This window comes from Myotis myotis, unplaced genomic scaffold (assembly GCF_014108235.1).
Source record: "Myotis myotis isolate mMyoMyo1 unplaced genomic scaffold, mMyoMyo1.p scaffold_m19_p_4, whole genome shotgun sequence".
Classification (NCBI taxonomy): Eukaryota; Metazoa; Chordata; class Mammalia; order Chiroptera; family Vespertilionidae; genus Myotis; species Myotis myotis.
In genome coordinates, this window is record NW_023416346.1 from 51,886,123 (window position 1) to 51,912,881 (window position 26,759).

The window sequence follows — 26,759 nt, forward strand, 5'->3', positions numbered from 1 at the left end:
CAATGATCAATTGTCATTAAATCAGAATTATTTTCCTTAGCCAAAACTCCTTATCAAATAGGAACTTTTTCAACAAACTTTTAAAGATTTATTCATATTTTACTTCTCTGGAAATAACAACTGAGTACTGAGAATAGAAGAAATGTTGGTGTGGTGTCAGAGCCTGAAGGGCCTTTAGTAATGAGCTCAATCAACCATTTCAACCCACAGATGGAGGCATCAAGACCCACAGAGGAAAGTGTCCAGCCCAAGATGAGTTGTTTTAATGAAATTTTTCACATATTTGAGGCCTTTAGGGTAATTAATTGTTTATAAAATGTCAATAGTACCACCTGGTTTTAATTGGCAAAGATTCTCAAAATAAACTGGACAAAGAGATTCATTCTCCCTTCATTTGAAGACCACCCTCACCCCCAATTCCTGGATTTACTTTCTATTCACATTGTATTGAAAATGATTTTCTACAAAGCTAAAGTTACCTCATTCACTGAACACACTCATATAGGGCAAGCATTGGAATAATTCACTTCAATTTATATGAGTAATGATAATGTATATTTATTTAGGATTTATAAATGCTGGGCATTTTTATAGTGCTTTATATGGGCTAACTAAACTTCTCAACTCTTATTTCAGACATAAGGAAACAGAGGAACTGAAAAGTTATGTCACCTACCCAAGGTTATACAAATAAGTGGTGGAATCATGACATAAGCCTGAAGGTAGATTCTGGGGCTCATTATATTAGTCATCAAACCAGTCTTCCTCTCAGAGCTTACAGTTTTACTAAGAGCTAGGAGCTCCTTCAGGAAAGGGAGTATGTCATTTGTCTTTGTATTCCCAGAGCCTAACAAAATAATCAGCAATATTTAGAGCTCATTATTTATTGGTTGCATGAGTGAAGGCTAAGATTTGGTGCTCTCAGCAAAGAAAGTCAAAGGCAGGTGAAATGATTTCCTGCTGTCATCCCTTTCCACAGGTGTTATCAATAATTTGCACAAGGCTTGATTTCCTGATCTATTATCTGAATACTTATTTTTTTTTTCTTAAGGAAATGGTACAGTGAGGATGGCCAGCATGTTAGGAGCTATTCATCTCGCCTAGGTAAAGGGACAGCAGGTGGGAATGCTCCAAACAAGGCCAGGTGTTCAGCCTGGTTTCTGTACCTGAAGGGCTGCTGTATCTACTTCCCATTGACTTTAATGCCCTTTCTGGGCTGCCATCTGCCAAACCCAGACTTGAGCAGATGAGTTTATAAACATGGCTGAAAAGATCCCTTTCTTCAAGAGGAGGTGTGACAAGCATTCAGTCAGGACTCATCTCAGATGTTCCTTCCTCCATTTATGGAGGTAGATGGTCTTAGAGAAAGACCATGAACTTTGAAATCCTACAGATCTGGTTCTTACTCTGGTTCTGCTACTTACTACCTTAGTAAATTGATAACTATTAGCCTCAGTTTCCCCATACTGCATGAAAATTTTGGGAAGACTCCAAGTTAACTTTCCTGTCATATGGAAGGCCTTCAATAAATGTTAACTCTCTCTCTTCCAGCAGGTCCAGGATTCCCTTTCTTTGAGCCCTATGGAAACAGTATGATTCTCCAGGCTTTAGACCACTTATAGCTTGTCAGTACATAGTCATCCATTGCCCTTTATTTTCTTTCCTCTTCTCTTACAAGAGCAGAATTGCAAAGTGATATCTACAAGTTGGCCCTGTGATGTCAAAATGCAAAATAATCCTCAAGACTTAAAAAATCCTAAATCTAGCAATAATTAGCTAACCACTTAAAATGTGGCATAATGGTGGATTGGTATAAAAATAAATTGTATGAGTCAAAAGGGTTGGAGTGAACATAAATTTCTTTATAGGAATTTGGCCATGTTGGCCAGAGGCGTTCTGAAGACATGCTGGTATTCTGTACAAAGGGATTTGCAACCTCCAGATAGTCACTGGGACAACCTTGGCAATTGGGAAATGGTGGAAGAGATAAGAGAAAATCCCAAGTAATAGAATTCTTCAATTAAGAGGTACATTGTATCCCAAGTACTCAGTAAATTTGAGCCAATATTGTTTCTGAATAAAGAAAAAGTACCACAAGGAGGTAGAAATTTGTTCATATGTTAATACAGCAGAGCCACCCAAGCCATGCTTTTTGCCCTGCACATGATAAAATTCCACCTGGTTCACAGATGCTCTTGTATCAAGCATTTGCTATCAATAACTTTTAAAAGCCAAGACTTCTGGACTACATGTGAGTTAAATTTGCAAATATATCTGTGATCTGAAAAACAACCCTGTAGACTTTGAGCTACAATAATAGCAAAGCTAGAAGCAATATCCAGAAGATCAGGGCCTTCCCAACTTAACAAGAACGTATCCCAACTTTTCATAGATATTTACAAGTGGGAACCCTTAAGAAACACATAGCTTGTGCTTTATAGTAACATATTAGTCCTGAGGTTTTGACCCAGACCTGCCACTAACTTTGAGACTGTGGGTAATTAACATTTCTGGGCCTTATTTTTCAAAGTTGTTAAAGGCGGAAACTGAAGTAGACAGTATTCTTCTAGTTTCCATACTGGGGATTCTGTGGGAGTACCAGAGATACAACTGGATGTTGACTTTATTCTTGGAAGGCAAGATGGGGCCTTATCTTCTTTGGAATCTAATATAGACAGAATATCAAACAGTATCAATAGATACCTTTCTCTTATTTCAGTACTATCAAGATGTCACTGACCAACTTCAAGGTTAGGAACAGGGGGGAGGGAGAGCCAGAGAAAAATGCTTTACAGAGATTATACCATGTGTTTTGTATTTGCCTAGATATACAGGTGGCCTAAAAGCCTGTTTGTTCCGTGCTTGTATTGTTTCAATTTTGATTGATTTCTTTGGTACTATAAATTGCCTTTAACCAAATTTTCTGTTTTGGTCATTAAAGTTCAAATGGGTTCCTGGCTTCATGTAGGAATCCCTTTCTTTCTTTAATAATAGAATTGATCTCACTCCCCAAAATGATGGTTGAAAACTTGAAAGCAGGCCCTAGTTGGTTTGGCTCAGTGGATAGAGCGTCAGCTTGTGGACTGAAGGGTCCTAGGTTCAATTCCGGTCAAGGGCACATGCCTGGGTTGCCAGCTCGATCCCCATTAGGGGACGTGCAGGAGGCAGCCAGTCAATGATTCTCATCATTGATGTTTCTATCTCTCTTTCCCTCTCCCTTCCTCTCTGAAATCAATAAATATATATTTTAAAAAATTAAAAAAAACAACAACTTGAAAGCAGGCTAGTTACTGCTCCCTTCATTATATTCAGTTTCTTACCATTTACCTTCCTTTGGATTTGTTCTTTACAGTAGAGTTCAGCATCTTGAACCTCAAATTCCTCTGAGGGGCTGAGGAGATTGATGTGTAAGGAGGCTGGGTAATCCAGTGTCCCTTGGGGATATGTCAATAGGACTGCCATGGCAAACAGGCCTAAAGTTAGAAACTGAACCAAAGCAGTCCAGTCCCCGTCCAGTGAAGCTCTTCAACTGGTAAAAGGCTCTCAACATTTATCAAGAACCGAAAGGGTCCCACCTCACCTGGGAATGGCAAGGAGCTGTATTTGACACAATGACAGTTTATCCTGTTCAGGGATGTGCTGGTAAGGAGTGTGTGTGTGTGTGTGTGTGTGTGTGTGTGTGTGTGTGTGTGGTTGGGGGGGGGGGGGCGGGTGGAAGAATCCCTGATTGTTAGTGTTTGCCAATTTCTATGGTGAAAATATTTCCACCATGGTTTATTGCAGCTTACAGAATTGTGTCACCAGGGAATAAGGTTAATGGGCGACTATGTGCCTGCAGCTTGAAGTTGTAAGGAAATGAACAGAAGCCGAAACCGGTTTGGCTCAGTGGATAGAGCGTCGGCCTGCTGACTGAAAGGTCCCAGGTTCGATTCTGGTGAAGGGCGTGTACCTGGGTTGTGGGCACATCCCCAGTAGATGTGCAGGAGGCAGCTGATCGATGTTTCTCTCTCATAGATGTTTCTAACTCTCTATCTCTCTCCCTTCCTCTCTGTAAAAAATCAATAAAAAATATTAAAAAGAATTGTTTAAAAAAAAAGAAGAAATGAACACAAGTGGCCCTAAGAGCTGGTGTAAGCAAACTCCAGCACACTACCCACTACATCTCTACAACAGACCCACACAGCCCAAGGTTTTCAGAGCTGGGGTCTCTGGGACTGTCAGGGATTGGAGAAGAGAGAGAGTAGTGCTTACATAATCTCCTGCCTCTCTAACTTGCTTGTGGGAAAATACATCAGTGAGTTGTCTTGGAAATAACAGGGGCCACTGCAGGAAGTTCTGAATGTCCTACCCAAATTGCATCCCTGCAGGCTTGGTGGATATCCATCTGCTGACTTGGAGGAGCAACAACAGAGTTCATATACTGCTTGGATGACAGAAACAGTTTTTTTAGAGCCTGTGCAGCTCTTTTCATATGGAAGGGGAAAAGAAAGGAGCATTATAAGTGTTTGTTCTTCAGCCAACTGTGGTTTTCCTACAAAACAATATATATCTAGCTCTGTTGTGGAAAGTGGATAATAAGCCTTAGTTTCAAAAAGCAGCTTTTTTATACTCCATGAAATGTTGGAGCTTGACTCCACATTAACACAAATCTGAACAAAAGAATGGCCATCTCAGCAGCACTCCAGATTATTGCAAAATCAACACTAGCTCTGTTTAGACACACTTTTCTAGACTCTGCTTCTTTCATATTGACCAAAATAGAGATGAGTGTGCATGGTTTGATTGGCTTTCAAATGAAGATATTTGGCATTATGGGTAGTATCTGAAGCACAAGGACAACCCCAGGTTCAGAACATTGAACTTTAGAGCTGCAAGGACCATGGAGAATAAAACTTATGTGCCAAATAAGAAGCTTTCTCACCCCTCAAGGACTATTAGGGCTTAACATCATCTAACAAAACCAACCCAAACAAAAGCCAGCCATCTTGGCAAAGGTTTACCATGTTGCAAAATGTATCTGTACTTTAGACACACTCTCCTGGACAATTCACCTTATAGATACTGCTGCTAGCTGCCCTCTTTTCCTTGGCCAACGCAGAGAAGGGAATTATGGCAGGTAGAGTGCTATTGACCACAGAATGCATATATTTTGCATTACATCTGGCAGCAAAATAGTAAATTTGGGAGACTAATGTTAAGTTGGAGGAACACTTGATTGAAACTATAGACCATGGCTGTAGCATTAGAATTGAGTATAAAATGCTATTATACTTATAAATCTCCAGGAGGAAAAATACACATCATGGTCCTCCCAGCATGTTTTGATTTTTTTCCCCTACAGCTAAGCTCAGGGTAAGTTTCATTTCTGGGTTCCTAAAAATCTTTTATAGAAGACCCTCTACCCGTTGAAGTCTCTAAGAAGGAACTTGCAACATATCCTGGTAATGGAGATTCCTTTCTTGGTCCCTAAAGAGCAAAGTGATCTATGGTTCAACACAACTGCCTAAAATATAATTTTATCACAGAGACAAATCACCAAATTGATTGTCACAGAGTTAATCTGATCCACTTTTTTGGTTACATCAAATGTGGGCTGATCATTTAATGAATATTATCAGACTTATTTATCTGTGTGGCTATCCAACTACTTCCTTAGTAAAAGACCCCAAATAGTATTTCAAATTTGTTTTATAGAGAACAGTTAGCATTTATTGACTTCTTCTTATGTCAAGCTTTGCATTAAGGATTTTATATGTAATATATAATCCTACCAACAACCTCCTGAATGTGGTACTATTATTCTCCCATTAAAAAGATGAAGAAACTGAGACACAGAGAGGTTCAAATATCTAGCCCAAGGTCATACAGCTAGTAAGTGGTAGAGCCAGGAATCAAACTTTGACAAGCTCAAGAGTCGTTTTATGTAGCCACTATACAAATGTAATCTTACCATAGGCACAAAGTTTAATTTAAAAATTAAAACTCTTCTAGGTTTGGAGGCAGGATATATGGGTTGTGATTCTGACTCTGCAATTGGTTTGTGAGACCTAGGGAAAGGCCCTCTGTTTCTCCACGACTGCAGTATGCACATGCCAAGATAATTCAATAAAAATGTTAAGAGTCATGAGCAAGCTTTTCAAAAGAAAGTTGTAGGGATGCAAGGTGTTAGTTTTTTCACAGATCACATTAAAAAGATTTGCTTTTGCTGGCTCTATGTTTTGCAGTTTGACCCCCATTGTTCTCCTTTCAGTCTCTTCAGAAGAAAAATCCTTAGAAGTTAAGACTTGAAATATGTCCAGCAGAGCAGTCAACCCCTCACTTGTTCAGGCAGGATTACTCCCCATGACACATTCCATGTGTTTTTTGTTTAGTTTTTTTTTTTTCAATCTTCTGAACAGAGTACACTTCTTCCCTTGAATACTGTGTTAGGAATTTCCTCCAAATCTTTTTTTTTGTCTATAGATTCTATATATTACATTTGATTGTAATCTTCAAATTCAAAGCCAGATAAAACTGTGAAGCATTGAGGGACTGTTTTTTTGAAGGCTCTTTCCATGCCCATTCCTTAGCACCATCACCAATGTTACAAGGTGCTGAAATTTGTATGTACCCTGGGGGAAGTAAAGGACTTAGTTCTCTGGAAACACTGTAATTGTGGCTATGCTGGGGTGGGGGGAGCTCCGAGTAACAGGGAATGTATATGGTTATTATTGTACAAGCTAGAGAGCAGTTTTAGGAAGCCCACACTGTGGCACAAACACCAATACCATTAGGAGTTTTGGCTCAAGGAGAAAGTAAATACTCTATGACACTTTCTTATTTATTTCTTCCCCATTCTATCTCCTCCCCTGATATAAAGATTCATGGATCTGTGAATGATCTGAAGTAAGGTCTGTAGGTAAGTTATTTTCCAAATCAAGACCCTCTTTAGAGTACTTTTAGCTGAATGAATACAACAGGAGTAAACTGAACTGTCTTGGGCAAACCGGGGCATCTGTTTTTCTTATCCTGGAGGTAGTTAAAGCTCTCCAAAACTTGAAGGTCTGGATTCACAGTAGAATACCCTACTCTAGGCTCTTGTTTGATACCACAGGGTGCCTCACAGTTGCCCAGGATAACACAAGGAAATGAGAAGGTGCCTTGGACAGTGCATCCAGCCACGGTATCAGCTGTGGTTTTTGTGTGCATATTTGTGCAACATCTCAGATGGAATTGCCATGCTGATTGCAAAAAAGGGAAGAAAAATTAGCACAGTAATTAATTAGAGTCTTGTTTTTAATTCTGCTGTGAAGAGTAATCTTTTGTTAATTTGAACGTGATCTTAAGCTTTAATTGTAGTGTTATTATTTTAAAATATTGGCTGCCCCTTCTCCAAGGTACAAGAGTGTTTAAATTTAAATATTCTAGAGGTAATTTAAGCATGTTATAATTTACTGGCGGGTACTAATGACCCAAAGGAATTCCAGATTGTTTAGTTCAAACAAATGATTGAGATGATAACAGACCATGAACTATGCTAATCACATTTTCAAATTCTCTTGGCCATAGAGCTTTAGTACATGTAAATGGGAATGCATCTATTTATGGGTGTCTCTGAGCTGTCATGAGAGGCTGCAACATAAGTGTGTCGGAGAGTTGTAACTTTTCAGCCTGGTTTTGAATTCCTGCTCTGCTATAAGCCATATTTACTCATGACTTCTGGCAATTTAGTATCTCTTCTAAGTTTTAGTTCCACATTTGTAAAATGAGATGAATGACCACCCTCTCAGGGGACTGTTTGTAAGGATTAATGAGCAACATATATAAAGTGCTGGGCACATAACAGACTCCTGATAAATGGTAGCTATTACAATTTACATCGATATCTTATCTGTAGCTGTGTATTCTTGTGTGTACCTCCATGCTTATATTTTCCAGGTGTCCATATATGACTTTGTATCTTTGTACTTATCTGGGTATGTAGATGTATATTTTGCTGTGTGGTGATATGTGTCTCTCTGTATCTTTGTGAGTGCAGAAGTCTTGTTATGCAGCTCAATCTAGGCATATACTGAGTGAAATTCTATATGTATGATGAGAACTACTTTAATATAGGGCCTGGGGACAGCTTTGTGCATATCACAGTGCATATCACTGTGCTTTCTGTACTTCATGAGCTCAAACTAGACCATAAAGACCACCTTAAGCATGACCTGATTTTTAGCAATACCTTAAATTCTTTGGCCTTGATTTTACTCAGTTAGTGGAGATAGTTTGGTTGTGTTTCCTCCTCCTTTTAGAAGTGTGTGTGTGTGTGTGTGTGTGTGTGTGTGTGTGTGTGTGTGTGTGTTTTGAAATCAACAGTACTTAGCCCACAATTAGCTACTTAATTTTTCTGGTTTTCTTTTTATGTCCCCAAAATAACTTCTTTCTTTCCTTTCCTTTATTGTCTATAGCTTTATGGCTTTTCACCCCATTAACATCAGAGGGTGGAACATCTGATGTCAATTGGACAGCAATCCTTGACTAAAACAAATTGTGAGCTCATTCAGTGTAAACTCAAATTTGGACCCCTGTGTGTTGGACAGGCACATTAGCATGTAAGAGGAAGAATATAAGGTTAAAGAATCACCAGAGCCAAAATGAGAGGCAGATGCTCACCTTTGTGGTATGATTTTAGGATAACTAGGAAATTTTCTCCTTCTATAAGTCCTGGCACTCTTTAATCTAATAGGGATGCCACAAAGCTGGCACCAGAGGCGTCAGGCCTGGGTGTGGGGCAGAGCCGGCAATCAGAGGGGTCTGGGGATCCCCTGCCCAGGCCTGATGCCTTGGCGAGAGGCGTTAGGCCTGGGTGGGGGGCCGAGCCGGTGATTAGAGGGAGATAGGGGTCCCCTGCCAAGGCCTGATGCCTGGGCCAGAGTCATCAGGCCTGGGCAGGGGGCGGAGCCGATGATCGGGGGGATATGGGGGCCCCCTGCTCAGGCATAAAGCCTGGTCCAGAGGTGTCAGGCCTGGGCAGGGTGCAGAGCCAGCAATTAGAGGGGTCTGGGGGTCCCCTGGCCAGGCCTGACACCTCTGGCCCAGGCGTCAGGCTTGGGTGAAGAGCTGATCTGGCAATTGGAGGGTGGTGGGGGTCCCCTGCCCAGGCCTGATGCCTCTGGCCGAGGCATCAAGCCTGGGTGAGGGGCCGATCCAGTAATTGAAGGGTGATGGGGGTCGACACCTCTGGCCGAGGCGTCAGGCCTGGGCAAGGGTGAAGTGGCGATGGGAGGGAGATGGGGGTCCCCTGCCCAGGCCTGAAGCCTGGGCCAGAGGCGTCAGGCCTGTTGAGGTGGGGGCAAGCCGGCAATTGGTGTGAACTACAGAGGAAACACCTTTTCTGACCTCTCATTGGTTAAGCTCCCTGTATGCCACTGGTAATATTCTTAGTAACTTGGGTAATAAGAATCCAAAAAGGTGATCTAGGGTTTTTCACCACACTCCTGGCGAAAAAAACGAAGGTCCGCTGCTGGAGGGCTAAGAAATGTCATATCCTGCCTAGCTGGTTTGGCTCAGTGGATAATGCCTTGGCCTGCCGATGGCAGGGTCTGAGTTTAATTCTGACCAAAGGCATGTACCTAGGTTGCAGGCTCCTCCCTGGCTGGGGTCCAGGTCAGGGCTCATGCAGGAGGCAACCAATCAAAGCGTTCCTCTCACTTTGATGTTTCTCTCTGTCCTTCCCGTTCTCTTCCACATTCTCTAAAAATCAATGGAAACATATCCACGGGTGAGGAAAGAAAGAAAGAAAGAAAGAAAGAAAGAAAGAAAGAAAGAAAGAAAGAAAGAAAGAAAGAAAGAAAGAAAGAAAGGAAGGAAGGAAGAGAGAAAGAGAAGAAAGAAATGTCATATCCTAGGAAAGACACATCTTGAAAATGCCTAAAGAAAGTTGTCATTTTTTCATGGTGAAGGGACTGGAGCAGCTGTGGGCAAACGACGGCCCGCAGGCTGGATCTGGCCCGTTTGAAATGAATAAAACTAAAAAAAAAAAAAAAAAGACCGTACCCTTTTATGTAATGATGTTTACTTTGAATTTATATTGGTTCACACAAACACTCCATCCATGCTTTTGTTCCAGCCCTCCGGTCCAGTTTAAGAACCCATTGTGGCCCTCGAGTCAAAAAGTTTGCCCACCCCTGGACTGGAGTCTGTGTTGATGAAAAAACCTTGCTGGCTGTGGTGACTGGCAGTGGCTGCAGCAGCGCAGTGATGGGGCTGGTGCCTTCCTCTGATCAGCCCAGTCACCTCCCCACAAAGGGAGGCCAGACTGTGGCTTAGGCCCTATCCCCAAGGGGAGCAGGGAGCGGGACCAAGCTGTCACTAGGACATCCCCTGAGGGCTCCCATTATGTGAGAGGGGGCAGGCTGGGCTGAGGGACACCCCCCCCCCCAGTGCACGAATTTTTGTGCACCAGGCCCCTAGTTATTAAATATCAATCACATGAAGTCCTTAGGTTTTGTGTGGAGACCAGGCACAAAAATGCCATTTCTTTTCTCATTCTCTCCTTTCCACCTTTCAGTGTTCACCCTAAGCCCTCCTCATTGTTCCTAGGAGCAAAGCTGATAAGATAGACCAGTGTTAACTGTCTTGACTATCTTTTCCCCTAAATTTTGGCACTTTAATATAGGGCCTGGGGACACCTTTTTGCATTCTTACCCACAATTAAGCAGTACCCCTACATTTTGAAATGAATCTTCTCTCTATCTCCTGCTTGAGCCAATCTCCCATTTCTTCTACATTGGAGACCATCTATTTGTTAAGGAGGAAATAACTTGATTTAAGGTGTGAATGATAACTGGCTTAATGTATTTATTTTTTCAAAATAAATGTGAATTTCAAAGGGTAAATTGTTAAAAATAATTTTCAAGTAGGACATTTATTAGCAAGATATAACATATAAGTAATTAATGTTTTTCCCAATGCACATAAGATGCTGAAATTCACCCAATTCTTCTGGTGCTCACTTTTGTTTTCAACAAGCCTCACAACCATGCTTAATGATGCAAAATGCACAGACTTTTCCTTGACATAATGGCCACTGGTCATTAGTCTCCTTATGTACCATCATAGAGGTATGGTGCAGCAGGGGTGGCAGGAAATCTCCCCTATTCTATCCATAGCCACTAAACTGAACCAAGAGAATCACATAGCAGAAATAAAACCTAGTCCCACAAACCACCATATAATTGTTGAACCTCTTTCCACAACGTTTAAGAACTTTTTCCCCTTCTCTCTTCTTTTCTTCTATTCTTCAGAAAGTAGTTAAAGCTCTAATTCTACTTGGTGATCTACAAAGGTAGCCACATCACTATGGGACCTAGCTTCTGAGAAATAAGACTCTAAGATAGAAGGCCCTGAGAAGTATGTATTTACCAGAGGCCTGGTGCATGAATTCTTGCACTGGGGGGGGGGGTGTCCCTCAGCCCAACCTGCACCTTCTCCAATCTGGGACACCCTCAGGGGGTGTCCAACAGTCAGACATCCCTCTCACAATCCGGGACTGCTGGCTCCCAACCGCTTACCTGCCTGCCTGCCTGATTTCCCCTAACCGCTTCTGCCTGCCAGCCTGATCACCCCCTAACCACTCCCCTGCCAGCCTGATCGATGCCTAACTGGTCCCCTGCCAGCCCAATCACGCCCAACTGCCCTCCCCTGCCAGCCCAATTGTCCCCAACTGCCCTCCCCTGCTGGCCCAGTCACCCCTAACTGCCCTCCCCTGCCAGCCTGGTTGCCCCTAACTGCCTTACCCTGCTGGTCTGGTCCCCCCAACTGCCCTCCCCTGTCAGCCAGGTCACCCCTAACTATGCTCCCCTGCTGACCTGGTTGCTCCTAACTGCCCTCCCCTGAAGGCCTGGTCCCTCCCAACTGCCCACTCCTGCAGGCCTGGTCGCCCCTAACTGCCCTCCTCTGAAGGACATCTTGTGGCTGTGGGTGCCGCCATCTTTGAGAGCGGGGCAGTCAGCACATTCCCTCTTTATTGGCTGTGGGTGCCACCATATTTGAGGGTGGGGCAGTCAATTAGCATATTTCCTCCTTATTGGCTGTGGGTGCCACCACCTTTGAGGGTGGGGCAGTCAATTAGCATATTCCCTCCTTATTGGCTGTGGATGCCACCATCTTTGTGATGGTGTGAGGGTCAATTAGAATATTCCCTCTTTATTAGATAGGATATTGGACAGATGTCTGAATATACTGAAATAAATTGTAAGTAAATAATACTAATATTTAACATTTTTGAGTACTTGACTATGTGCTTGGCACTATATTAAGCACTTTGCAGGCATTATATCCTCTGCTCTTTGGAAGTATTACAGTTAATAGGCACAATGTAAAACACTAGAATACCTAGATTCACATTCTAGAGCAGGAGTGGACAAACTTTTTGACTCGAGGGCCACAATGGGTTCTTAAACTGGACCGGAGGGCTGGAACAAAAGCATGGATGGAGTGTTTGTGTGAACTAATATAAATTCAAAGTAAACATCATTACATAAAAGGGTATGGTCTTTTTTTTTTTAGTTTTATTCATTTCAAATGGGCCAGATCCGGCCCGCGGGCCGTAGTTTGCCCACGGCTGTTCTAGAGCCACCACTTATAAGCTGCAAGACTGGGAGCAAGTTATTTAACTTCCCTTTGCCTAGGGAGCCCAATAAATTGGAGATAATAAACATACTGTCTTTTAGGGTAGTTGGTAGGATTATATAAGATAATAGGTTTAAAGGGTTTAAAACAATACCTGACTCCAAGAACTTAATTAATGTTATCTTTTGTTAATAATTCACCCATTAAACCTGTTAGGTAGGTACTAATATTACCTGTATTTCAAAGATTATGAAACTGAGGCTCAGAGAACTTGACCAAGATCAAACAGTAAGTTGTAGAACTAGTGTTCAAACTCATGTCCATGAGACTTCTCATTGAACTACTTTGGTACTCTCTATCTACAGTATATAACAGTGAAAAAACACACCCAATTATCAATATGTGAGTCCTAGCTTTACTTATATTGTTAGGTGAATATCTCATTAACTTTTACTATGTGTTTCCACCTTCACCAAGAGTAAATATTAGTAAATGTTACTGCATTCTAATTCACATATATGCATTTAAATTTTGCATTTGTATAACATGGACCTAGACTCTGCCAATACTATTTTTTAGTCCTCACCTAAAGATATGTTTTTAATTAATTTGAGAGAAAGAGGAAGGGAGAAAGGAAAAGAGAGAGAGAGAGAGAGAGAGAGAGAGAGGAGAGAGAGAGAGAGAAGAGAGAAACACCAATTGGTTACCTCCCATTTAGTGCCCTGACTGGGGGTCAGACCCACAACTTAAGTATGTGCCCTGACTGGGAACAAACCTGAAACCTTTTGGTGTATGGGATGACTCAAACCAACTGAGCCATCTGGCTGGGACCTCTGCCAATGCTTTTATGTCATAATACCTGTGACCAGTAGCTGTGATTTTACTTAAACTACTAAATTAAGGTGCTGTACAATAGCATTATGGGTAGAATATTGAGACTTGGATGTATGAGCTATTCACTTGTGCTGCAGACATTACTCTCTGCTTAATCTTTGACCAAAACAAATTTCACCAATGGAAAAAAAAAGATAAATGTACTTTAATAGGTGTGACACAATGAGGGCTAAGGACATGATCAGGGAGGGAAGAATAGCAGTGCGTGTTTCGGGTCCAGGCTGAGCCAAAAAACCTCATACAACCCCCCTCCCCCCCCAAAAAAACACACACACACACACACAACAACAACAACAACTGTCAGTTGGCCAATCAATCTTAGAAGACTGGAGGATGAATGGAATTACAGAGCTTTTTAAATGATGGGAAAGACCATTTGACTGTCTGAAGGAAAAAGTATTCCAGGGAGAATATATTGTTTTGGAAAAGGTTCAGAGGTGGGAGTAGGATATGCCTGCAGGAAACCTGAAGCAGGTGTGCCTTAACACATGAGCTATAACCATAAAGTGATGAATGTGACTTCCTTTGATACAAACATACCAGAACTTTATATGCCAACAGTGTTGTCCTCTTCAAAGCAGACATCTTGGAAGCCTAAATTCTTAATGCATCTCAACATACCTTTGAAAATTCTCTTCTGGCCTAGCCTTCAAAGCCAAATAAGCAAACTGTGCCCATAACTTTGGGACATAAAGTGGAAATAACTATCTGTGATGCAAGAGGGTTCTGAAGACTAGAATAAGACTTATGGCTTCTTAGCCATCACCTTTGATGATCACTTGGGAAGCTGGAGAGGTGACCTCTATATCTGTGCAGCGGTTCTCAACCTGTGGGTCGTGACCCCTTTGGTGGTCGAACGACCCTTTCACAGGGGTCGCCTAAGACCATCCTGCATATCAGATATTTACATTACGATTCATAACAGTAGCAACATTACAGTTATGAAGTAGAACTAAATAGAGTTAAATGAAATCTTTTATACTTTCTACCCTCTATGATATTGATTCCATGCGACCAAATGAATTCCACCGAGGTTTTAATGGATAGAGACAAAAGCAAGAGAACTCTTAATGGGATCTGCTGTGATACACATTGAGTAAAGGACTGTTATCCTGGAAGCCGATTCAGAGAGTTTGGTAGGGTATATGGGAATTGTTTTATTAAAGGCTTCAGAGAAACTGACAAGTATTAAACAAGCAACTGCCATTTAGATTTAACAATGAAAAATGTATGGGAAAATTACACAGAGTCTGCAATTGAGCTTGAGGTTGGGATCAGGAATACTCAAATGACATTGGATGGACATGGTCCAGATAAACAGTGGGGCTCTTGAATTTACATTGTGAGTGTAAACATATTGCTACAGGAACATAAAGTTAAAAGGGGAAAAAGAGAAGAAGTTAAGTGTGTCAATGTGTCAAATGTTAGATAATGTTAGTTAAGAAGTAAGGATCAAGGATGACCCATATTATTCATTAAGCATCTATTATATTCCAATTTCTTTAAATATATTGGTTCAAAGCAAGTCTGTGAATGAGAGTTTATTATACCTATTTTAATGATGAGGAAACAGCCTCAGAGAGGTAAAGTAACTTGCCCAAATATACATAACTAGTAGTTGAAAGAGCTAGGATTGAATATAGATCTCACTGACTCCAAAGTTTATGCTCTTCATTAATATATTAAGCTACTCTTGAAGGATGGGTGTGCACATAGAGAAGAAAGAGCTAGAAGAGAAGTGCCTTTTTAAAAGGCTGACAGTGTGAAGGAAGGAGACTTAAGAATGTAGGCAGAAGTGGGATACCAGGTTGGCACTGCCAATGATAAGGAATGTAGGAGGAAGAATTAAGTAGTGTTTTGAACAGAGATTGTAAACTGCCAGCCTATTGGCCAGGCCAGCAAGAGTGCATGTTTGGTTTGACCAGCACAATGTTTTCTAAAATATCAATATTTTTGCTAGTATTTCAAAAGACAATTCTTCACATACAAATCCAAGTTTCCAGCTTCTCTTAAAAAAATTAAAATCTCTGGCAATATGGGGCTTGCAATCCCACAGAGCAAAATCTGCTGAAGCCAGGTTGCACATATACTGGCTACTCGCTTTCCAGTTTCCCAAAGTCTTCAGCATATCCTACACTTTGGCAGCTTCACTCGTCAGGTTACCTGCCAAGGCCCTGTAAACATTTTGATTTATGACTGTTTAAATGGTCACACTGGATTGCTCCCTGTTTTTCTTTAAAGAAGATACCATCTTCTAGAAGAAATAGCAATGAAAGTAGGGCAAACTACTTTTCATGTGACTCAAGGTGCTGAAATGTTTATGTGGCTCATTTGACTAATGGCTGAGAGGAGATAAAACCATTATAGTTTCAGCCATCAGCCTAGCTAGAGACTGTATGCTCTTCTTTAGTTTTTCAGTTGTTTGGGCATAGGAGGGGGGGCTCTTGTTTGTTTGTGATTTAGGGTTGGATTGTAAACAGTCTTTAATAGGCAAGCACAGAGAGGACAGTGAATATGTTCAGAGTCCTAGGTAAGTGGACTTCAAGATACCAACAGTAGGGCCTGTTATCTGTTGCAAAGAATCAATGGTGGCCAGAGATGATAGTGTCTCCTTGAAATGAAGGCAGCAGTGTAAAAGTAATAAAGGTATCAAAAGGAAGACTGACTATTCTGGGTGTTGGGAAGAAATATGGGATATAAAACAGTGATCCAGGAAGAGGATTGTTATTTTTTAAGTGAATTTAGTAAGGGACTTGTATCTAGAACTATTACAACTCAATAATAAAAAATTTCAATTTGAAAATGAGGAAATGATTGAATAGACACCTCGCCAAAGAAGATATACAAATGGCCAATAAGCACATGAAAAGATATTCAGTGTTATTGGTCAGAGAAATGGGAAAAAAAGCACAGTGAGGTACCACCTTACAATCACAAAAATGGCTCTAGTAAAAAAAGACAGATAATACTGGGGTTGCTTAGGACATGGAGGAATTGCAATCTTAATTTATTGTTGGTGGGAATGTAAAATGATGTAGCAGCTTTAAAGAACAGTCTGGCAGTTCCTCAAAAACTTAAACATACAGCTATGATATGACCCAGCAATTCCGTCTTAGGTATCCTCAAGAAAAATGAAAATGCATATCTATACAAAAACTTGTACATTAATTTTCAAAGCAATATTATTCACAATCATCAAAAACAGAAATAACCTCAATGTCCATCAACAGACCAAAGATCAAACAAAAAGTTGTATACCCATATTCAGCAATTAAAAAGAGTGAAGTACTGATACACGCTACAATATAAATGAACCTTGAAAAAATATGTGCTAAGTAAAAGAAACCAGATTAAAAATGTATAATGAACAGATATTTCCACAAAGAAGACATATGAATGCCCAACATCTATATGAAAAAATATTGAACATTATTTATTGGGTGAATGCAAACCAAAACTACAATGAGACATCACCTCTAACACCTGTTAGAATGGCTACTATTAAAAACAAACAAACCATCACCAACAAAAAAAGATACCAGGGTTTGGCAAGGTTGTGGAGAACCTGTGCACACTGTTGGAAATGTAAAATGGTATAGCAACTGTGGAAAGCCGTTATGGACATTGGTAAAAAAATTAAACACAGTACTACCATATGATCCAGTAATATCACTTCTGGGTATTTATCCAAAATAATTGAAATTAAGACCTCAAAAAGATGTCTGCACTCCCATGTATATTACAGCATTTTTTATAATGTCCAAATATGGAAACAGCCTAAGTTTTCAACAGATGAATGGATAAAGAAGATGTAGTATACATATAAAATGGAATATTATTATTATTCAGCCTTAAAAAAAGAAGGAAATCCTGCAATATGTGATAAGATGAATGAACCTGTAGGACATTAGACTAAGAAAAATAAGCCAGTTACAGAAGGAAAAATACTGTATGATTCCACTTATATGAGGTACTTAAAATAACCAAAGTCATTGAAACAGAGAGTAGAATAGTGATTGCCAGGAGCTGGGGGTGGAGGCCATAAAAATGGGTATAAAGTTTCAGTTATGCTAGATGAATAAGTTCTAGAGATCTGTTGTATTAACAATATGATAGTGTTAACTTAAAATTTTGTTAATTGTTATCTCATGTTAAGTCTTCTTGCTACTAAAAAACAAACAAACAAACAACAACTCTGGGAATTGTTGAATATGTCTGTTACCTTGACTGTGGTGATGGTATCATGGATGATTACATATGTCTAAACTCATTAAATTGTACATATTAAATATGTGCAGTTCTTTGTATATCAATTATCACTCAATGAAGCTGTTAAAAATGCTACATAAAACGTTTTATACAAAATATACAGAATAGATGAATCTGTAGAGACAGAAAGTGGATTAGTAGTTGACCAAGGATTGAAAGAAGGGTTTGGAGAGAATGGGGAATGACTGTTAAGGGACATAGAATTTCATTTATGTAATTAAAATATTATAAAATTAGATAGTGTTGATGGTTCACAACCCTATGCATATGCAAAAGCCACTAAATTGTATATACACTTTAAATGAATGAATTGCATGGTATGTAAATTATATCTCAATAAAGCTCTTTAAAAATGAATTTATAAAATAGGCATAAGTATCTTCGTTGCCTTCCTCCAAAAACTTGGAAAAAGAGAGAAAAATTAAAGGTTTCTATTTTTTATTGATTCTTCCACTCTTCTTTAACTCACTCCCCAAAAGATCTTTAAGCGACTGTCCCTTAGGAATTCAGTTTAAGTTTTTAAGCTAGTGAAGAAGGCTGAAATCCCTTTTTTAGCACAAAAGTTACTTTCAAATTGTGTGTCTATCTGAGAACTTTCTCTGGCCTCAGTGTTCATTTGTATACTCACCTCATCCTTTACTCTAAGTCACTCTCTTCAGTGCATCTGGTCTCTGCCTGGGTAGCTCTACCCTGGCTGGGTAGCTCAGTTTGTTAGAACATTATCCCAATATACCAAGGTTGTGGGTTTGATCCCTGGTCAGAGCACATACAAGAATCAAGATCAACCAAAGGACTTGTACACATTCATATAAGCATAACCAATAAACACAGACAATAGGGGGGTGAGGGCCTGTGCTGGGGGTTGGAAGCTGGCTTGGAGAGGTCAATGAGGGGAAAAGGAGACTTATGTAATACTTTCAACAATAAAGTATTTAAAAAATAAAGCCTTTATAACAATACAAAAAGAATCAACCAATGAATGCACACATAAGTGGAACAACAAACTCCCCCCCCCTCCTCAAATCAATAAAAAATACAGAAATCAACCAGCCTGAAATACCATGCAGAATTCCCAAAGTTTAGCATTAGAAAGGACCTTGAAATGGAGTAATATATTCTAGATAGACTCAGAAAAGTAGTGCAGATAATCTTTGCATGGACCTATCTATATATATAAAGAGCCAGGATCCATCACATCCAAAATGACCAAAGGGATGACCAAATGCCAGGCTGTGTGCGCAGCAGGCTCTGGTGGGTGGGGACTGGCAAGTGGGCCAAACTGCTGTCCTGGGTCCTGGCCACCCATGGCAGAAGTCAGTCCTGGGTCCTGGAGCAGTGGCATGGTGGGGGGAATTTTGTGGAACATGGCGGGCAGGAGGAGCCTTGTGGAGCAGTGGCGGGGAGGGGGGAGCCTTGCAGAGCATCCCAGGGCAGGGAGCTTCATGTAATGTTGCAGGGCTGCAGAGGCCATGTGTTGGAGGCCAGGCTAGGTCTAGGGACCCTAACCGCACACGATTTCGTGCATACTGGGCCTCTAGTCTATAATAAAAGCAATTCCATAATAACTTTCTTTGCCTCATCTGGCAGTTTCTTCTACTGTGAAACCTAAATACAGTACTGGGAATCCTCACAGACTACCTAGGAGAAAAACCCTGCACATCTAGGAAAATTCCTGATAGAACTGAAAAAGGAAGTGGGGTGGAGAAAAGAATGGCTATGTTTTGGGGGTGGAAGAGACTAGTCATTACTGAAGACTTTATAAACAGCTCTAAATAGGCAGATAGCACTTCAGCTCTAAGACCACAGAAAAATTACCCTAGCTATGATAAAAAGCTTTTCTACTGATGTGGAAAAACAACTTTAAAGTGGAAACTCCCTGGGAAATTCCTAGTTTTATCTAAGACTTTCTTTTTAAAAAATATATATTTTATTGATTTTTTTTTTTTTTACAGAGATGAAGGAAGAGGGATAGAGAGTTAGAAACATCAATGAGAGAGAAACATCGATCAGCTTGCCTCCTGCACACCCCCCACTGGGGATGTGCCCGCAACCAAGGTACATGCCCTTGACCAGAATCGAACCGGGGACCCTTCAGTCCGCAGGCCAATGCTCTATCCACTGAGCCAAACCAGTTAGGCCCTAACTGTTAGGGCATAAGACTTCTCTTTCTTAATTAAAAACTCAATTATTTCCTTCTGCGGTCTTATCAATGGTTCAGAGGTCTGATAAAATTGCTTCCTTCCTGCACTTGGAACTCTGCCATCTCACTTGGAAGAAGTAATACACTTGCCTTTCTGGCCTGACTCAGAACTCAGTGAAACAAGAGGCACAGGAAATATGTAGCCACAAAGTGTGGAGGCAGACCAGTGTGACTAGGCCAGTGAGGACAGGAGTGGACATGATAATGAGTCTTTTATCTTTATCTTCTGTGAGTGCTGGTTATCCTGCAAATCATTTTGCTTTTTGCCTAGTTAATCTGTGAGCTGAATCATAGGTATAGTTTTGAAGTAAGCACGGTTTTTACATAGTTCTGGGGAGTAACCCTGGGTCCAAGTAACCCTGGATCCAATGTATACTGCATTCTTATTAATACAACCTTCAGAAATTTAGTCAGCTGAGTAAATGCCATGGTAGGAGATTGTATGGAGCTCATGAAGGTAAGAGCTCTTGAGAATTTGAGTAAATGGGTAGGAAGTAAAACTCAACTCCATTGGCTTTGCCCTCTCTAACCCCTAACCAATTTACAAAAATCACAAGGCAACTTTTCATCTTTGGCAAATATCTGTGATTCCGTGATAGTGCTATCCTCATTCCCAAGATCAGCCTTTCCTAGAAACAGAATATGCAGGAGTACTGTCCCAAAATTTCCTTATCTACAGTCATGCTTATTAGTCTGTCACCTGAGAGCTATTCCTTTGATTTAACCACCAGGAAAATGCAACAATCATACAAGCAGAGTGACACATTAAGCCGCCAAGTATATTCAACACGTTCAAGAGAGTTTATTTGATGTTTAGTAGAAGGGAAAGCAGTCCCTGATGGTCTAAGACAAGGAATATAGTAGAGGGATCTTAAATCAGGGGGCTATACGAGGGAATCAGGAACAAGGTCAGGTGAAAGGATGTCAAAAAAAAAAAAAAAGCTGTAGCAGGACTTGAGCTCAGGAGAGAATCTTAGAAAAGATACCCTTCTACCCACCCAACTCCACCAAGAGAACCAAGTTACATTATTACAGAGAGTAACATGGTAGCAAGAGATTTCACAAGAGAAGGGATCTATTTGTAATGTAGCATCCTTATCAATCACTAATAGGTAAGTAGCAGTGTCATTTAAACCAAAAGGGATTTGACATGTCAAGACATTTGTGTATGTGTGGGTTTGATTGCCCTGACAATGAGTATGGGGAGAGGATAGGGTAGAAAGAAAAGCATAAAAGTGTAGTGAGTGTGAGTAGGGAATGGGAGGGTGGGAGTTTGGCAAGCATCATGGCATTGAAGGCCCTCATCTAGGGCTCTTTCAGAAATACTTTGCTTGTTTATTTTTCTCCTTTATCCTCCCCTTCTTTCTTCTCCTTCATCTTTGCCTCCTCTATTGCTCATATTATCTTAAAACTTCCTGCCTCTCCCTGATTTATCTGATGACTGGGTTTCAAGGATGTCAGTGGTCCTCTTTAGTCTGCCTTGGCCTCTGGCCACATCCAAGTCCCACCTGGAGCTCCTCATGACCAAAGAGACTGCTGGGAGATACTGTTTTCACAAATCAAGGCACATATTAAGGCCAGTCTACAGATGTGGTGCTAATTATGAGCTCATCAATTAATGCTGAGTAGCTATTATGTGTTTTTCTAGAGATCCACAGGGATCCTTGGTAGCTGCTCACTGGCTTGGGCTCTGGTACCCAATGGAGTCAGAGAGAAAAAATTTGGAGGTCTGTAGGTGACCTGTTAGAATAGAATATCTCTGCCTCTCCTTGGTGTCCAGACTGTCCCTGGTGTCCAGACTGTCCCCTATTACACCATCTGATAATCCATAAGGACTTCTCCAGTACTGGATGCAGCTTTGATAGCAACCCAAACATAGAGGATGGGATCTCAGAAATAATCTCACCTTACCCAGCAGTCCCTTGTTTTCCTTAGCATCATCCTCCTCCTCCCATTCCCCCTAATACTAAGCTGATGTGGGTAAGGGTGAGGTGGTGTTTTGCACCAGAAGTTACTTCCTTATGAATTATGAGTGATTAGGAACACTATGCCTTCCTATGTACCAAAGGGGCTACTGGGAAGGGGAAATGGAGAGCAGAAATCCCTGTTTCTAGCCTCTTCTCTCTCCCTAGAGATTGGACTAATAAGCAGAGAACACTTTTTCATAGTTGTTTTGAAAGCAAGGTATTTCCCTGAGGCTCAAAAGTACTCTGGGTCTTCTAGGCTAGGTTGGTTTCTTTCACCCAGTAGTTCTGCTGCTGAAGCTCACAGCTGGCATGAAGAGAAAGAAGGAGCCAGGGAGTCTCTGCACCCCCCTTTTAAACTAAGCAGAGTCTTAGCAGTTGGTAAGGGGTATGAGGGTGAAGAGTATGAGGCCCTTCTAAGAGTTCTCCCGAAAGTATAGTGGTCTTGAAATTCTACATGTGCTACTTCAGCTTCCTGTGTACATGGTAGATGCTGAAGAAATTCTTACTGAATTGAAAGGGAGAATAAAGTCACATTCTTTGAAGTCACTGTCTAACTTCCAAAAACCTAAACAGATTTCTTGGAGAGGGGCTCGAAACATAAATCTGTATTGATCCTTAAGACTTCCCAAATCACATTGTATCTGCGCTATAGTGGTGATACATGTAGGGAGGAAAATTTTCTTTTGACAAAAGCAGGCACCATCTGTAACATGCTTTAAACTGTAAATGACTAAGGAAGTGTTTGAGATTCAGAGACTTATTGAACTTCTATAGTAGGACAAAGAAGAAGGTGAAAACATAACTCAAATAATCTAACTCTTTTTTCACTAAGAGAATAATTTTTATTCACTGGGGCTACAATGGTGAGAATGGAAATTCCATTTGTTTGACAAATTCCATTTGTTTGCATATTATTAATCTAAAGATGGTCAGTTCATCATAAACATTAATACGGAAATAGCATTATGGTCACTTATCAGATGCAAAATGCCTGCCCCCAAAACCCCCAACTAAATTGTATTTTAAGAACTTTATAATTTTAACAGTGCTAATTATAATAACACTTTGCATATGTTTATGATTAAGACCTTGCAACATCTTATGTGTTTCCATGGCCCATTTCCCTTTGAATACAGGTATCTTTTTCATTTTATGAAATGCTAAGTACTACAATGGTTCCTTTTGCACATTTATTTTCTTTCTTGAAAACAAAAATTTCTTAAAAGCTTGCATTCATTGATTTATACAAGCATGCTTTACTTTTAATGACACTGTATCCCAGTTGTTGCTAGCCAAACCTTAATTATGTTCCTACTTTCTGTTTCCCCTCCCTTTTCTGTCTTTTTTTCCTCTTATAATTATAAATAGTGTAATGTTCAACTTGGCTAGCTTGCATTTAGGACTTTCCCCAAAGGCCTAACAGAATCTGGGGATGAGCCAGTATTTCACAAGTTCGGTTTGGACATGAACTCTAGAGATTTCCCAAGTCTCCAGCCTGCCAAGTTGGCCTAGCAATCTCCAAAAATCACTTCTCCCATTGTGCACTGCTCCTTGGACTTCCAGGGGATCTATTCAATTGGGTTCTTGTCTTCTAAGAGGCCCAGGTATACTGGTATCTGAGGCACAGTTAAATAAGCCCAGCAGAGAATGGGGAGCTGCATATAACCACCATCATAAATGTGGTTCCCTTCAACCATCTTTCATCACAATTCCAAGCAAAAATTAAGCACAAGGCTGCAGAGGAAAAGGCACATTCCCTGGACTCCTAGGGGCTCCTATTCCATGAAGGCCAGGGACACACGTAACAACAACAACAAAAAAACAAACACACACACACACACACACACACCCCATATAACTGGGAAATGCTAAAGGGACAGCATTGAACAATGGTGTGTGTGTGTGTGTGTGTGTGTGTGTGTGTGTGTGTGTGTGTGTGTGTGTTTCAAAGCTGCATAAGTGAGGCATGTTTTTTAGGACTTTTGTTCTTTCCAGAAAATTTGGGGCAGTGCTGGCCATAATGTAAATGGTGTTCTTTGCAAGTACCTTTCTAAGCCCATTTATATATACCCCCTCTCTCCATCTCTTTTTAAAAAGGAAAAGGAAGTCCTGTAGTAAAGCTGTATGTAGCCATACTTTAATTTTATTTAGTATAGACAAAAATGTAATTATATTTTTATTTTTTTAAAAAAAGTTGATTTCAGAGAGGAAGGGAGAGGGAAAGAGAGATAGAAACATCAATGATGAGAGAGAATCATTCATAGGCTGCTTCCTGTATGCCCTCTACTGGGTATTGATCCCATAACCTGGGCATGTGCCCTGCCTGGGAATTGAACTGTGAACTCCTGGTTCATAGTTGAATGCTCAACCACTGAGCCATGCTGGCTGGGCAAAAATGTAACCATCTTATATGTGTTGTCCCTTTTCTCTTCTTTGTTCTTCTTTCCAGTGTCCTTTTAAGTCCCTTTCTTCCTAACTTCTCTCTCTTTCAATCTGCTTCTCTGTCTTTTTTCTTAATCCCTACAAACAGTGAGGAGCATGTGGGAGGAGGGAGGATTAAGGAGGGAGAAGGGAAGAGTGGACAGGGAATAAGACAAGGGTTGGTGAAGCTTTATCGAAGTTATAGCTTCTCTAGCTTCCCATCACTTTAAAAGAAAATAATAGTAATAGGTACCATACAATGAATAGTTATTATGAGTAAGTGCTTTCAAAGCATTATCTCTTTTAATGCTTTCATAACTTTTCAAGCTGGCACCATTGCTCCCATTTTACAGATGAGAAAACTGAGGTTCAATAATGTTAATGAACTGGAGCCACAACTGGGTTTTAAATCCTGGCTCTGTTATCTACTGGTTAAGTGAATTTTAGTACATTACCTCTCTCTGTACTGGCTATCACAATTACTCTATTCTAGAAAGGTGCAACATGCATATCCCACTTAGTAAGAGTCTATACTTTACAACTGTTAAACAGCTTGGTATCAATTTTCTGATTGGAGAGAACCAACCCAGATGTACCTCAGGACCCTCTTCTTCCCACAGGGTTCATGCATTTAGTCAAACATCTTTGGGAAATTTAGTTGGTGGGTATTTTAGGCCACTTATCTGTTCCACCATTAAACAAACAAACAAAAACATACCTATATGTTGTTGACCATGCCAGGTGTCAAAGATATGGTGGTGAACAAGAAGACATGACCCCTGTTTTCATGGAACTTTCATTCTAATGGTGGAGGCAGACACTAATCACATTGTCACACAAGTAAATACAAAATTGCAAGTGTGGTAAGTGGTTCAATTAATCTAATTGATAGTACCATAGTTCTATGAGTGAGGGAGGTAGGGAAAACTCCTGTAGAGAAGTGGTGATGGAAGTAAGATATGGTAAAAGATGGGGAGTTAGTTTTCATGAACACCAAACTTGCGTGAAAAGGAAATAGCTTGAACCTTGTAGCAAGAGGTGAATGTGGCCAGAGTGAAAGAAGTGATCAGTGTGTGGTAGTCAACATGTCAGGCTAACAGACATTGTTTTTGAGCACACAGGCACATGGAACATCCTTCCACCATCCTATCTAATAAAGACAGAATATGCAAATCGACCATCCCTCCATCACAAAGATGGCGGCGCCCATAGCCACAAGATGGCAGTGCCCAGTCCCCTCAGTCCCACCAGAGTAGTCCTTTTATCCCTCACCACTGTGAGGGGCAAGCAGGCCCCTACAAAGAGCAGGCAGCAGGGCCCCTGCATCAAGCGGACAGCAGAGCCCTGCTTGCCCCTCGCTGAGAGCTGACACCAGGGCCCTGCTTGCCCCTGGCCTCAGCAGTGAGCCAGAGAGCAGACAGGCAGGCAGGTCTTCAGAGAACAGAGAACGATGGGGAGCGGGCCTAAGCCATCAGTAGGACATCCCCTGAGGGCTTTCAGATTGGAGAGGGTGCAGATCAGGCTGAGAGACCCACCCCCACCCCCCACCCCCGTGGCCAGCACTGCTCCTTGGACTTCCAGTGGATCTATTCAATTGGGTTCTTGTCAAAATGAATTTTGTGCACTGGGCCTCTAGTACTATATAAGCATGGTAATAGCACATCAAAGATTTCCCAGGGCAGTGATAAATTCAAATATTCTATTGTGTTGTTGTCATAAGCACATTCATAGCATCCATTCTTATATTATAATTTATAGTGTAAAGAATATGGTAGCTGTATGCATTTTCAATTCCCTGGGTCATGTCTATTTTATGGGATAAATGGGTTGGCCACAGGAAGTTTCCAAATACTGAAGGGTCATTAGGATTTAGTATTCCATGAAGGAGGCATTTACACTAGGTGGAGACACTGACTAGGCAACAGTCTCAATGACTCTTCCTCAATTTCTGATCCCCCTCTTTATTCTCCCAACCTCTCACCACCTTGAGACTGGAACTCTGCCAGATGGTCCAGTGCCAGGATAGAGTTTCCAAGGACAGGAGCTTGAATTGGCCAGAGCAGTGATCTAGAACTGTAAGAAGCAAGAAGAGCCAGTAGATGAGGGCAAACCAATTCTTAGAAAGCACCAAGACAGTAAAAACTGAGCATGGCAAACCTATTGGGTGAATGTAGGCCACAAATAGGAGGTAGTTCCAAGAAGGTCTGGAGGCAGGTATGCAAAGGAATAGAGCAGGAAGTGAAGAAAAAAAAGGAGTGACATGAGAGGGTTCAAGGGAATTGCTTCAAATGAGGCCCTGAGGTCTGCAACTAGTTTTCTTTGGCCACCTGCCACATAATACGTTGGTTACTTGGACCATTTATAATGGTATGGGGCTGGGATTTTCCCTGGTTTGCCCAGTGAGAAGT